The sequence below is a fragment of the Pongo pygmaeus genome, chromosome 16 (assembly GCF_028885625.2).
Source record: "Pongo pygmaeus isolate AG05252 chromosome 16, NHGRI_mPonPyg2-v2.0_pri, whole genome shotgun sequence".
NCBI lineage: Eukaryota > Metazoa > Chordata > Mammalia > Primates > Hominidae > Pongo > Pongo pygmaeus.
Window position 1 is genome coordinate 97,123,073 of NC_072389.2, and position 15,850 is coordinate 97,138,922.

General features: G+C 38.9%; 1 long non-coding RNA gene across 1 annotated transcript in view; it reads left to right on the plus strand.

Moving 5' to 3' along the window:
• Positions 1 to 11,849: 11,849 nt before the first annotated feature.
• LOC129014403 (uncharacterized) overlaps positions 11,850 to 15,850 on the plus strand; it is a 33,781-nt gene continuing 29,780 nt past the window's right edge. Inside the window, exon 1 of the long non-coding RNA XR_008494213.1 lies at positions 11,850 to 12,141. This is a non-coding gene — a long non-coding RNA (uncharacterized LOC129014403). The remainder of the gene's footprint in view (positions 12,142 to 15,850) is intronic.

The window sequence follows — 15,850 nt, forward strand, 5'->3', positions numbered from 1 at the left end:
GTTTACTCTGCTGACTGTTCCTTTGCCAGGCAAAAGCTCTTTAGTTTAATTAAGTCCCAGCTATTTATCTTTGTTTGTATTTGTTTTTGGGTTCTCAGTCATGAAATCCTTGCCTAAGCCAATGTCTAGAAGGGTTTTTCTGATGTTATCATCTAGAATTTTTATAGTTTCACATCTTGGATTTAAGTCTTTGATCCATCTTGAGTTGATTCTTGTATAAGGTGAGAGAGGAGGATCCAGTTTCATTCTCCTACATGTGGCTAGCCAATTATCCCAGCACCATTTGTTGAATAGGGTGTCCATTCCCCGCTTTGTTTCTGTTTGCTTTGTCACAGATCAGTTGACTGTAAGTATTTGGGTTTATTTCTGGGTTCTCTATTCTGTTCCATTGGTCTATGTGCCTGTTTTTATACCAGTACCATGCTGTTTTGGTGACTATGGCCTTACAGTATAGTTTGAAATCAGGTAATGTGATGCCTTCAGATTTGTTCTTTTTGCTTAGTCTTGCTTTGGTTATGTGGGCTCTTTTTTGGTTCCATATGAATTTTAGGATTTTTTTTCTTGTTCCGTGAAGAACTAGAAAATGTGGTATTGTGATGGGAATTACATTAAATTTGTAGATTGCTTTTATCAGTATGGTCATTTTCACAATATTGATTCTACCTATCCATGAACAAGGGACATGTTACCATTTGTTTGTGTTGTCTATGATTTCTTTCAGCAGGGTTTTGCAGTTTTCCCTGTAGAGGTCTTTCACCTCCTTGGTTAGGTATATTCCTAAGTTTTTTTTTTTTTTTTTTTTTGCAGCTATTGTAAAACGGGTTGAGTTCTTGGTTTGATTCTCAGCTTGGTTGCTATTGGTGTACAGGATACCTGCTGATTTGTGTACATTAATTTTGTATCCAGAAACTTTGCTGAATTCTTTTATCAGTTCTAGGAGCTTTTTGGAGGAGTCTTTAGGGTTTTCTAGGTACACAATCATATCATCAGCAAACAGAGACAGTTTGACTTCCTCTTTACTGATTTGGATGCCCTTTATTTCTTTCTCTTGTCTGATTGCTCTTTTTAGAACTTCAAGTACTATGTTAAACAGAAGTAGTGAGATTGGGCATCCTTGTCTTGTTCCAGTTCTCAGAGGGAATGCTTTGAACTTTTCCCCATTTAGTATTATGTTGGCTGTGGGTTTGTCATAGATGGCTTTTATATTACATTGAGGTATGCCCCTTGTATGCCAATTTTGCTGAGAGTTTAAATCATAAAGGGATGCTGGATTTTGTTTAATTTACCATGTCTATTGAGATGCTCATGGGATTTTTGTTTTTAATTCTGTTTATGTGGTGTATCACATTTATTGATTTGCATATGTTAAATCATTCCTGCATCTCTGGTATAAAACCCACTTGATCATGGTGGATTATCTTTTTGATATGTTGTTGGATTAGGTTAGCTAGTATTTTGTTAAGGATTTTTGCATCTATGTTCAACAGGGATATTGGTCTGTAGTTTTCTTTTTTGTTTACGTCCTTTCCTGGTTTTGGTATTAGGGTGACTGTGGCTTCATAGAATGATTTAGGGAGGATTCCCTCTTTGTCTTGTGGAATAGTGTCAATAGGATTGGTACCAATTCTTCTTTGAATGTCTGGTAGAATTGAGCTGCGAAACCATCTGGTCCTGGATTTTGTTGTTGTTATTGTTGTTAATTTTTAAATTACCATTTCAATCTCACTGCTTATTATTGGTCTGTTCAGGGTATCTAATTCTTTCTGATTTAAGCTAGGAGGGTAGCATCTTTCCAGGAATTTATCCATCTCCTCTAGGTTTTCTAGTTTTTGTACGTAAAAATGTTCATAGTACACTTGAATGATCTTTTGTATTTCTGTGGTGTCAGTTGTAGTATCTCCTGTTTTGTTTCTAGTTGAGCTTATTTGGATTTTCTCTCTTCTTTTCTTGGTTAATCTTGCTAATGGTCTATCAATTTTATTTATCTTTTCAAAAAAACAGCTTTTTGTTTCACTTTTGTATTTTTTTTGTTTGTTTCCATTTCATTTAGTTCTGCTCTGGTCTTGATTATTCCCTTTCTTCTGCTGGGTTTGGGTTTGGTTTGTTCTTGTTTCTCTGGCTCCTCGAGGTGTGACCTTAGATTGTCTGTCTGTGCTCTTTCAGACTTTTTGATGTATGCATTTAGGGCTATGAACTTTCCTGTTACACCTTTGCTATATCCCAGATGTTTTGATAGGTTATGTCACTATTGTAATTTAGTTTGAAGAGCTTTTTAATTTCCATCTTGATTTCATTGTTGACCCAATGATCAATCATTCAGGAGCAGATTATTTAATTTCCATGTATTTGTATGGTTTTGATGTTGATTTCCAGTTTTATTCCACTGTGGTCTGAGAGAGTACTTGATATAATTTCAATTTTCTTAAATTTATTGAGGCTTGTTTTATAGCCGATCATATGCTCTATCTTGGAGAAAGTTCCATGAGCTGATGAGTAGAATGTATATTCTGAGGTTTGTGGGTAGAATGTTCTGTAAACGTGTTAAATTCATTTATTCCAGGGTATAGTTTAAATCCACTGTTTTTTTGTTGACTTTCTGTCTTGGTGACCTGTCTAGTGCTGTCAGTGGAGTATTGAAGTCCCCCACTATTATTTTGTTGCTGTCTATTTCATTCCTTAGGTCTAGTAAGAAATTTGGGAGCTCCGGTGTTAGATGCATATACATTTAGGATTGTGATATTTTCCTGTTGGACAAGGCCTTGTATCATTATATAATGATGTCCCTCTTTGTCTTTTTTAACTGCTGTTGCTTTAAGGTTTGTTTTGCCTGATATAAGAATAGCTACCCCTTCTTGTTTTTGGTGTCCATTTGTATGGAATATCTTTTTCCACCCCTTTAAGTTTATGTGAGTCCTTATGTGTTAGGTGAGTCTCTTGAAGGCAGCAGATAGTTGGTTGGTGAATTCGTATTCATTCTGCAATTCTGTTATCTTTTAAGTGGTGCATTTAGGCCATTTATATTCAATGTTAGTATTGAGATGTGAGGCACTATTCCATTCATCATGCTATTTGTTGCCTGTATGCCTTGTTTTTTTTTAATCTTTAATTGTATTTTGTTTTATAGGTCCTGTGTGATTTATGCTTTAAAGAGGTTCTGTTTTGATGTGTTTCCAGGATTTTTTTTCAAGATTTAGAGCTCCTTTTGGCATTCTTGTAGTGCTGGCTTGGTAGTGGCAAATTCTCTCAGCATTTGTTTGTCTGAATAAGACTGTATCTTTCCTGCATTTATGAAGCTTAGTTTTGCTGGATACAAAATTCTTGGCTGATAATTGTTTTGTTTAAGGAAGCTGAAGATAGGGCTCCAGTACCTTCTAGCTTGTAGGGTTTCTGCTGAGAAATCTGCTGTTAATCTGATAGATTCTCCTTCATAGGTTACCTGGTGCTTTTCCTCACAGCTCTTAAGATTCTTTCCTTCATCTTAACTTTAGATAACCTGATGACAATGTGCCTAGGTTATGATCTTTTTGTGGTGAACTTCCCAGGTGTTCTTTGAGTTTCTTGTATTTGGATGTCTAGGTCTCTAGCAAGGCCAGGGAAGTTTTCCTTGATTATTCCCACAAATATGTTATCCAAACTTTTAGATTTCTCTGCTTCCTCAGGGATGCCGATTATTCTTATGTTTGGTTGTTTAAAAGAATCCTAGACTTGTTGGAGACTTTGTTCATATTTTCTTATTCTTTTTTCTTTGTCTTATTGGATTGGGTTAATTCAAATCCTTGTCTTCAAGCTCTGGAGTTCTTTCTTCTGCTGATTCTATTGTATTGCTGAGACTTTCCAGAGCATTTTGCATTTCTCTAAGTGCATCCATTGTTTCTTGAAGTTTTGATTGTTTTTTATTTATGCTATTTCGCTGAAGATCTCTTCCCTCATTTCTTGTATCACTTTTTAAAATTTCCTGAAATTGGGCTTTGCCTTTCTCTGGTGGCTCCCTGATTAAGCTAATAACTGACCTTCTGAATTCTTTTTTCAGGTAAATCAGGGATTTCTTCTTGGTTTGGATCCATTACTAGTCACCTGGAGTGATTTTTTAGGGGGTGTTAAAGAACCTTGTTTTGTCATATAACCATGGTTGGTTTTCTGATTCCTTCTCATTTGGGTAGGCTGTGGTCAGAGGGAAGGTCTAGGGCTCAAGGCTGTTATTCAGATTCTTTTGTCCCATGGGATGTTCCCTTGATGTAGTACTTGCCCTTTTCCTAGGGATTTGGCTTCCTGAGAGTAAAGCTGTAGTGATTGTAATCTGTCTTCTGGATCTAGCGCCCATCAGGTCAACCAGGCTCTGGGCTGGTACTGGGGTTGTCTATACAGAGTCCTGTGATGTGAACCATCTGTGGGTCTCTCAGCTGTGGATACCAGCATCTGCTCTGGTGGAGTTGGCAGGGGGGTGAAATGGACTCTGTGAAGATCCTTAATTTGGGTTGTTTAATGCACTATTTTTGTGCTGGTTGGCCTCCTGCAGGGAGGTGGCACTTTCAAGAAAGCATCAGCTGTGGTAGTATAGGGAGGATCAGGTGGTGGGCAGGGCCCTAGAACTCCCCAGAGTATAAGCCCTTTGTCTTTAGCTCTAGCGTGGGTAGAAAGGACCATCAGGTGGGGGCAAGACTAGGTGTGTCTGAGCTCAGAGTCTCCTTGTGGGAGGGTGTTGCTGTGGCTGCCATGGGGGATGGGAGTGTGGTTCCCAGGTCAATAGAGTGATGTTCCTAGGAGGATTATAGCTGCCTCTACTGTGCCATGTAGGTTGTCAAGGAGGTCGGGGAAAGCCAGCAGTCACAGGCCTCACCCACCTCCCATGCAACCCAAAAGGACCATCTCACTCTCACTGTAGCCACCCCGCAACAGCACCGAGTCTGTTTCCAGGCAGTGGGTGAGCAGGGCTGAGAACTAGCTCCAGGCTACTCACCTCCCAGTTATGAAAGCAAGTAGGGCTTTCATGCTTCCCCACCTGTGGAGTCTGCACACAGGATTCATGCCTTCCCTTGAGTTCTGGCCGGGAGACTTCTCGTTCGGTTGGAATTATTACAAAGTTCAGCTGGAGGTTTCCTTCTCCTTGTGGCCTTTTCCCAGTCCTTTTCTGGCAGTCCTCCCCAAGGCCCCCTGTGAGGCAAGGCAGAAATGGCCACCCAGGGGATGCAGAGAGCCCACAGGGCTTTTCCCGCTGCTTCCTCTACCCCTGTATTTCGCTTGGCTCTCTAAATTGACTCAGCTCCAGGTAAGATCAGAATCTTCTTCCGTGATGTAGACCTTCGGGTTCCTTAGTGAGGGTGTGTGTTCAGAGGCAGACGATCCCCGTTTCTCACTTCCAGAGTTTGGGCAGTCACGGTATTTGGGGTGTCTCCTGGGTCCTGCAGGAGCAATTTCTTTCCTTCAGAGGGTCTGTGGGTTCTCTCGGCTTTCCTGAATTATTTCTGCAGTGGTTCTGGAGCAAAAGTTTACAGTGCGAGACTCCACACACTGCTCTGTCCATCTGAGTGGGAGCTGCAATCTAGTTCTGCCTCTCGTCTGCCATGACCCTCTCAAAAAAACCGATTAATACATTTCATTTGCCTCTCCTCCAAGCCCCTTGTAACCACCATTCTAGTCTTTGATTTTAAGAATTTGACCATTCTAGATGATTCATGGAGGTGGAATCATGTAGTACTTGTCTGTCTGTGTGTAACTTATTTCACTTAGCATAATGTCCTCAATGTTCATCAATGTTGTTGCATATTGCAGAATTTTTCACTTTTTAAAAGCTGAATAGTATGTCTTTGTATGTATATACCACAATTTCTTTATCCATTCACCTGTCAGTGAACATATGGGTCCTTTTCTTATCTTGGCTATTGTGAATTTCTTACTTACTGTGATAAACACGGATGCGATATCTCTTTTTTAGATCCTGATTTCAATTATTTCAGATATATACCCAAAAATGAGATGGCTGAATCATGTGGTAGTTTTATTTTTATCTCTTTAAGGAACCTCCACACTGTTTTCCATAGCAGCTGTGCCATTTTGCAGTCCCACCAACAGCATACACTGGTTCCAGTTTCTCCATATCCTTGCCAACACTTGTTTTTTGTTTAATTTAATTTTTAATTGACAAATTTATATATATTTTTGGTGTACAACATGATGTTTTGATATATGTACACATTGTGGAATGGCTGAATTGAGCTAATTAACATATGCCCTGCCTCACATGTTTACCATTTTTTTTTTTTTTTTTGTGGTGAGAATGCTTACATTCTACTCTTAGCAATTTTCAAGTATATAATAATTATAGTCACCATGATAGGCAATAGATCTCTACAGCTTATTCCTCCCATCTAACTGAAATTTTGTGTTCTTTGACTAACATCTCACCAATCCCCTAACCCCTAGTCTCTTTTTCTACTCTTTTTCTATTTGTTCAACTTTTTAAGATTCTACATGTAGGTGAGATCGTGTGGTATTTGTATTTCCGTATCTGACTCGTTTTACTGAATTTGTCCTCCACATTCATCTGTGTTGTCTCAAGTGACAGAATTTTTTTTTTTTTTTTTTTTGGTAATAGCCATCCTGACAATTGTGAGGTATGATATCTTTATAATCAACAATAATGTATGCCTAAAATTTTTTAAGAGGATAGGTCTCATGTTAAGTGCCCTTATGGCAATAAAAAAAATTTCAAAGAAAAGTGACATGTAAATCAGCGCTTGCATGAGATTCAAAGCATCTTTAGGTGGTTTTCTCTGTGTTCTTTGCAGTGCTGAGCAGAATGCCTTTCACATACAAATGCTCAGGAGGCATTGCTTTCCACCCATTCCTTTAGAAGTCCTCCATGTGAATTACTCATGCCTGTTGGAGGCTGCGGTTAAGCAAAAGTCTCCATCTAAAGAAACATTCACGGAGAAAGAGTGGGTATACTGGAAAGAGCAAGAGTTGAAGTCACATGGATCTGGACCAAAATCCTGACTTTGTCATATACCAGCTAGGTGACCTTGGCAGATAATAACCTCTCGGAGCCTCACTATTTTTAGAATAAAATTCAGGAAAATTGAGGGTTGTTGTAAGGATTAAAGGAGGTGTAACATATGTAAAGCCTCTCATATTAAATCAATGTTTGTGTCCTATCTGCTTCCTTCTTTTTGGTCTGGGTATGATAAACTGATTTAGGTCTTCATGAGTGCCACTTCCCGTGCTTCCAGATTGGACACAATATCATTCAGTGTTCTGTGGATATCATTCAGATTGCGCATGCCTTTGCACAAGGTTGGCAGGGAGCTGATAACTTATTTCAAGGACAAATGAAAAATGACCAAGGAATATATGGTGGTATCTTCTATGCCATTAATTCCTGCCTTTGTGATTTCAGCAGATTGGATGTTGGCTTTATACTTGTGAAAATCCCACCACTATAATCTACCTTCTCATTTGTCATCAAATTTAATCCTTGCATCCAGTACGTAAATGCCCATGAAATATGTAAGCCAAAACAGCCCAGACAGCTGCAGCCAGGGAGGATATTAGTGCAGTATAAAAAATGAGCAAAGCATGAGTGATGGCAGGTAATACGCTACCTACAAATTGCCCTCTTCTTCTTGTGTTCCAGTTTGGTAGGAAAAAAAGTACTTAGCCTATGCAGTAAATGTCACTGGTTAATTGAAGAGTCTCCATTCACTGAGGTATAATCATGATTTTTTTCCCCCTATGAAATCTTCCAAACTATACTTTTGAAATCCCTCTTTCCTCAATGAGTTTCAGAAATGCTTAACAGCACCTTAGCCCGAATTGCATAACCTTTCACTCACTCGCAGTTTTTAGTCTTCTTTAGCTTCTTAAGACATTTGTAAAATATCCCTCTTACGTGCTCTCCAAGTCCCCTTTTTTCCCTGCCCCAAGCTTGGGCAGAGGCTGGGGCTGTCTCCGGGACAGCATAAAGAAGGATGTCTGGTTAGTTTGCCGCCAGCCCTCAGCTTCCAGCTTCCCCAGACCATGTGAACTAGGCATGGGATGGGGCAGAGAGAAGGCAGAACTGTGGAGCCTTGTCCTTTTCTCATGGTTCCTACTGCTTCCCTAAGTATGCTGACCTTTGATTTCTTTTCTGAAGCAGGCCTTTGTGTATTATCCTGATTTTACATCTACTACTGGTCTGCTCAGCCTGCCACAACAAAACTTCACAGACTTGGTGGCTTAAACAAGGTAAATTTACCTTCTCACAGTTCCAGATCCTGGAAGTTCCAGATGACAGAGTTGGCAGGGTTTTTCCTGAGACCTGTCTCCTTGACTTTCAGATAATCACCTTTTCTCTGTTTCTCTGCTTCTCTGCATGCATTTTTCCCTGCATGCACACCCCTGGTATCTCTCTTGTGTCCTGATCCCCTCCTCTTATAAGGATACCAGTCAGATTAATTAGGGCCCATCCTAATGGACTGATTTTTAACTTAATCACCTATTTAAAGACCCAATCTGCAAATACTGTTACATTCTAAGGCACGAGGGGTTAGAACATCAACGTATGAATTGTGAGGGGACACAGTTCAATTCATAACATATGTATATTCATACCCATATAATCATATATATGATATTGGCAACACACATAGCTAGTTTTTTGCATATTTTGCAGCTTATTAGAAACTTACATTTTTTTGCTTCTTGATACAGCTGTAGGGAGTACTTACATTTTTCATGATCAACAGCTGAGAGAAATATCTAATATGATTAACAACAAAGTAATATTCAAAATAATATTGACAAGTGAACAGTGAGCAGAGCAATCAACAGTTAGAAATAAAACTTAACCGATCAAAGTAAAACCCTGCACTTAGGAGGGGAAATATTGCACAATTCTACACACAGGATCCATTTTTCCAACACATGATTCAGCACCTTTTATGTGCCAGGCATGCTTCTAGGGTTTGGAAGTACAGTGGCTAATGAGATTTTTTAAAAGGAGGGAGAGATAATAAATAAATAAGTGTAAACTATAATTGCAGGTAGTACATATATGTGTTATTGCATATATATGCAATAGTAATGTAATTATAATTGCAGATAGTAACTTACATATGTAATACAATTATAATTGTATTATAATTGCAAATAGTAACATGTATAATTGCATTATAATTGCAGGTAGTAACATATATATGTAATGCAATTATTATATATATGTGTGCATTAAAACAAATGGAATGAGGTCATGGAGTGAGGTGGGACTGAGTTTAGATGAAGGGGACAGAAGGTGGTAGTTGAGTGGAGGTCTGAGAGTGCAAGGGGCAAGCCTGGCAAAAGCATCCCAGGAACATGAGTGGAAGGGCCAGGGCAAGTGGCAGAGACCAGCCTCTTATGTGGGACCAAAGGGAGGCTTCTATTGGAGAATGCAGTGAAGAAGGGAGGCTTGGTAAGGTAAGTGGGGCCAAATTACACAGGGCCTGGTAGATTACTTTGAGGAGTTTGTATGTTGAGTATAAAGGGAATATCTTAGAGGGCTTTGAGCAGATCAATGACTTGATCTGACTCATATTTTTAAAGGACAATTATGGTAAGCCTGTGGGGACTTAATTGTGGATAGGCAAGAATAGAAATATTTAGGCAGGTTATCATACGTTTTATTTCTTTATTCATTTTAGAGACAGGGTCTTGCTCTGTCACCCAGGCTGGAGTGCAGTGGTGCCATCATAGCTCACTGGAGCCTCAAACTCCTGGGGTCAAGTAATCTTCTCACCTCAGTCTTTCAAGTAGCTGGGAATGCAGGTGCATGCCACTCTGCCCAGCAAATTTTTTAATTTTTTTGAGACACAGAGTCTTGCTATGTTGCCTAGGCTAGTCTCAAACCCCTGGCCTCAAGCAATCCTCTCTTGGCCTTCCAAAGTGCTGGGATTACAGGCATGAGCCACCATGCCCTGCTAGACATGTAACTCTTGACCTGACAAAACTGTTGTGTACTGAAATGTGTCTCCCCCAAATTTATATGTTGCAGACCTAGCCCCCAATGTGGTGTTTGGAGACAGGGCCTTTAAGGAGATAATTAAGGTTAAATGAGGTCATAAGGGTGAGGCCTAAATCTGATACGACTGGTGTCCTTATAAGAAGAAGAGAGACCAAAGCTCTTGCTCTGCAGGCACACAGAGGAAAGGCCATGTGAGGGCATAGTGAGAAGGCAGCTGTCTGCAAGCCAGGAAGAGAGCCCTCACCTGCAACCAAATCAGCCAGCATTTTGATCAGGGACTTCCAGCCTCCAGAATGTGAGGAAATAAATGTCCATTGTTTAAGTCACCTAGTCTGTGGTATTTTGTTATGGCATCCCGAGCAGATGAATACAAAAACCTTGACATAAAAAGCCCCTGGGAAAATTTGTTTTTATTAATATTTTTGTTTTCTTGGCCCATGTTGAATGCATGTGTCAGTGTGTGACAGGACAACCTGCATTGTTGGTGTTTGTCTCATTCAGGAAAAGAGTAGTGACTCTGCATTCTGTACACATTAAACCATATGTGTACACATCTGATACCACATTTCAAGAAAATGTATACAGATATGGCATGTGATAACCATATCAGTAAGGGAGAGAGTTCTGGACATCGCATTGTGTGTAGAAAAGTTCAAGGAGCTGATAAAATACGTAAAAAAGAGCTGGGGACAGATAGAAACGATGACCTCCAGAATTGAAAGGCCAATATCTTATCTAATTTCAAGATGAGGAATTTTTAGGTAGTCACATTTTACCTAAATGTAAAAGACCACACTAGCAGAATTATTTAAACTGAAAAACATTAGAAGGCAGTAATCTCCCTATTTCTGGAAGTAATAATCTCAGCCTAGAAAAATATTTGCATGGTACACAGTATAGTAGATTTCCTCTTCCTTGAGGGGACAGTCACCCCTCAGTACATGTGTATGGAAAGACATTAATCAAAAAAGGGAAAAATAGATGGTTTCATGAGGCTGGGCACTAAGGTCGGGTTATAGAGATAACTATAAATGTTTCAATATTATGTATGAAATCAAAGTACATCACCAGGCTCTGAATCTGCTGCATACTTCATTCATTTGTGCAGTTCTTGATTTGGTAAGTTGGCCCGCAGGCAAACAAATATTCACATTATGGATTTTGATATTGCTTTTTATATTTGTGAAGTAATGAGTCTATTCCTTTTCCAATATTGAAATCATTTTTTAAACAGAATATAAATAAATGAACTTCCATAAGCAAAATAACATTATTTTTATGATTACAAATGTAATGCCTGTTCATGGTAGAAAATATAGAAAATTATGTGTGGAATAACAGTATTCACCCAGATTCCTAGCTATAAGAGAAAATCAAGATTAACATTTTAGCATATTTAATGCCAGTCTTTTTACTATGTATAATCATGTGTACGTATTTTTTATTTTTTAATTGTTTTTATTAAAAAAATAGACATGAGGTCTTGCTATATTGCTCAGGCTGGTCTCAAACCCCTGAGGCTCAAGCAAGCCACCTGTCTTGGCCTCCCAAAGTGCTGGGATTACAGGTATGAGCCACCACGCCTGGCCAACCATGTATATGTAAAACTGCAACTATATACACACACACGCACACATCCCTTTAAAATTGAAAGTGGGTCATTTTCTTTTCTATAATACATTATCAGCAATGCCGTATGCCATTAATGAATTTGAAAATGTGATGTTTTAATAGCTGTGCCATATTCCGTGCATAAATTTGCCACAATTTACAATATAGTTTCATATTTGACCACTGAATATTTACAGTGTTGCCAGTTGGTACGGTTTGGATGTGTGTCCCTGCCCAAATCTCATATTGAAATATAATCCCCAGTGTTGGAGATGGCGCCTGGTGGGAGGTGATCGGATCGGGGGGTGGATTTCTCACAAATGCTTTAGCACCATCCTGCTGGTATTGTTCTCATGATAGTTGAGTGAATTCTCACTCGATCTGGTCGTTTGAAAGTGTGTGACATCTCCCCCCTCGCTCTCTCTCTTGCTGTTGCTCCAGCCATGTGACCTGCGTGCTCCCTGCCTTCATCTTCCGCCATGATTGGAAGCTTTATGAGGCCTCCTTAGAAGCCAAGTAGATGCCAACATCAAGCCTCCAATACAGCCCACAGAACCGTGAGCCAATGAAAGCCTTTCTCTTTATAAATTACCCAGTGTCAGGTTTTCCTTTATAGGAGTGGGAGAACAGAATAATATACCAATGTTTCACTGTTAGCATTAATACTATGATGAACACCCTTATACAGATATTTTCGTATACATGTTTGATTATTTTCTTAAGATAATTACTAGAAATGGGACGGGCATGGTGGCTCACACTTGTAATCCCAGCACTTTGGGAGGCCGAGGCGGGCAGATCACCTGAGGTCAGGAGTTCGAGACCAGCCTGGCCAACATGGTGAAACTCCATCTCTACTAAAAATACAAAAATTAGCCGGGCGTGGTGGCAGGGGCTGTAATCCCAGGTACTTGAGAGGCTGAAGCTGGAGAATCGCTTGAATCTGGGAGGCAGAGGTTGCAGTGAGCCGAGATCGCACCATTGTACTCTAGCCTGGGGGACAAGAGTGAGACTTTGTCTCAAAAAAAAAAAAAAAAGATAATTACTAGAAATGGAATTAATGGGTTAATGCCTGAATATTTGTAAAACTCTTGGTAGAAATTGTCTGTCAAACTGACCTCCAGAAAGATGATAGCACTTTCTACCCCCATGATTGGTATATAAGGCTGCCAGTTTCCAGTAGTTCATCAACTCTAAGCATGCTCTTTAAAAAGAAATTTTTTCTGTTTGATAAGCAACAATGGACTTTCAGCTTCATTGTAATTTATTTGATTAGTAAGATTGATTTTTTCTTCTATATTTAAATAGTGATTAAATTTAAAGTGATTTAAGTAGTTTCTGTTGAGGATTGTTCATGTTCTCTGCTATTTTGTTAAATTTCCATTTGTCTTTTTCTTGTTAATTTGTAAGGGTGCTTCATAATGTAAAGGAATAAACTCTTTGTAACATATATACACATATTTTTAGTTTGCCACTTTTCTCTCAATCTTTCTTTTTTTTAAATTGTTCTTTTTTAATTTTTTTAATTTTATTGTATTATTATTATACTTCAAGTTTTAGGGTACATGTGCACAATGTGCAGGTTTGTTACATATGTATACATGTGCCATGTTGCTGTGCTGCACCCATTAACTCGTCATTTAGCATTAGGTATATCTGCAAATGCTATCCCTCCCCCCTCCCCCCACCCCACAACAGTCCCCAGAGTGTGATGTTCCCCTTCCTGTGTCCATGTGTTCTCATTGTTCAATTCCCACCTATGAGTGAGAACATGCAGTGTTTGGTTTTTTGTCCTTGCGATAGTTTGCTGAGAATGATGGTTTCCAGCTTCATCCATGTCCCTATAAAGGACATGAACTCATCATTTTTTATGGCTGCATAGTATTCCATGGTGTATATGTGCCACATTTTCTTAATCCAGTCTATCATTGTTGGACATTTGGGTTGGTTCCAAGTCTTTGCTATTGTGAATAGTGCCACAATAAACATGTGTTCATGTGTCTTTATAGCAGCATGATTTATAATCCTTTGGGTATATACCCAGTAATGGGATGGCTGGGTCAAATGGTATTTCTAGTTCTAGATCCCTGAGGAATCGCCACACTGACTTCCACAATGGTTGAACTAGTTTACAGTCCCACCAACAGTGTAAAAGAAAGTGTTCCTATTTCTCCACATCCTCTCCAGCGCCTGTTGTTTCCTGACTTTTTAAGGATCGCCATTCTAACTGGTGTGAGATGGTATCTCATTGTGGTTTTGATTTGCATTTTTCTGATGGTCAGTGATGATGAGCATTTTTTCATGTGTTTTTTGGCTGCATAAATGTCTTCTTTTGAGAAGTGTCTGTTCATATCCTTTGCCCACTTTTTGATGGGGTTGTTTTTTTTTTCTTATAAATTTGTTTGAGTTCATTGTAGATTCTGGATATTAGCTTTTTGTCAGATGAGTAGGTTGCGAAAATATTCTCCCATTTTGTAGGTTGCCTATTCACTCTGATGGTAGTTTCTTTTGCTGTGCAGAAGCTCTTTAGTTTAATTAGATACCATTTGTCAATTTTGGCTTTTGTTGCCATTGCTTTTGGTGTTTTAGACATGAAGTCCTTGGCCATGCCTATGTCCTGAATGGTGTTGCCTAGGTTTTCTTCTAGGGTTTTTATGGTTTTAGGTCTAACATGTAAGTCTTTAATCCATCTTGAATTAATTTTTGTATAAGGTGTAAGGAAGGGATCCAGTTTCAGCTTTCTACATATGGCTAGCCAGTTTTCCCAGCACCATTTATTAAATAGAGAATCCTCTCCCCATTGCTTGTTTTTGTCAGGTTTGTCAAAGATCAGATGGTTGTAGATATGCGGCATTATTTTTGAGGGCTCTGTTCTGTTCCATTGATCTATATTTCTGTTTTGGTACCAGTACCATGCTGTTTTGGTTACTGTAGCCTTGTAGTAGAGTTTGAAGTCAGGTAGCGTGATGCCTCCAGCTTTGTTCTTTTGGCTTAGGATTGACTTGACGATGTGAGCTGTTTTTTGGTTCCATATGAACTTTAAAGTAGTTTTTTCCAATACTGTGAAGAAAGTAATTAGTAGCTTGATGGGGATGGCATTGAATCTCTAAATTACCTTGGGCAGTATGGCCATTTTCATGATATTGATTCTTCCTACTCATGAGCATGGAATGTTCTTCGATTTGTTTGTATCCTCTTTTATTTCATTGAGCAGTGGTTTGTAGCTCTCCTTGAAGAGGTCCTTCACGTCCCTTGTAAGTTGGATTCCTAGGTATTTGATTCTCTTTGAAGCAATTGTGAATGGGAGTTCACTCATGATTTGGCTCTCTGTTTGTCTATTATTGACGTGTAAGAATGCTTGTGATTTTTGCACATTGATTTTGTATCCTGAGAGTTTGCTGAAGTTGCTTATCAGCTTAAGGAGATTTTGGGCTGAGACAATGGGGTTTTCTAGATATACAATCATGTCATCTGCAAACAGGGACAGTTTGACTTCCTCTTTTCCTAATTGAATACCCTTTATTTCTTTCTCCTGCCTGATTGCCCTGGCCAGCACTTCCAACACTATGTGGAATAGGAGTGGTGAGAGAGGGCATCCCTGTCTTGTGCCAGTTTTCAGAGGGAATGTTCTCAATCCATTTTTCATTACCACTAACATGCAGAAGGTTTTACAAAAGTCATTTGGTTAAAACTGTACATCTTTTATTTTGCAATTATTTTCCTATTAGATTTATGCTTAGAAAGTTTTTTCCAACTATAAATTGGTTATCTAATTATCTAATTAGTTATCTAATATTCAGCTGTATTTTATTTTAATGTTTAACAGCATTTAAAGACTTTTTGCCTATTAAGACTTTTAAATATAGTATGAGGTATGGATCTAACTTAATATTTTACTGTATAGTTAACTAGTTGTCCCACACTATTCACTGGATATCTTCCTCCTCAGTTACCTGAGATATCACCAAAAGTGTATTAATTCATATATTGTTACTGTTTAAACTAAAATGCTTAGATGAGTTTAACAGAGTTTGAACAAAGACCGATTTAAGAATTGGGCAGCTCTCAGAACCAGAACATTTGCTAAGAGCTCCAGTCTGTCACGTTGTCAGGAAGCGTTTATGGGCAGAAAACAGAATTGAAGTTCAGAGACGAAGCTCGGTATCTTGCCCTGTTTGGATCAGTTGATCATCTATTTTTTTCTTTTTTTGAAGCTGGTCTTGAACTCCTAGACTCAAGCAATCCTCCTGCCTTGGCCTCCCAAAG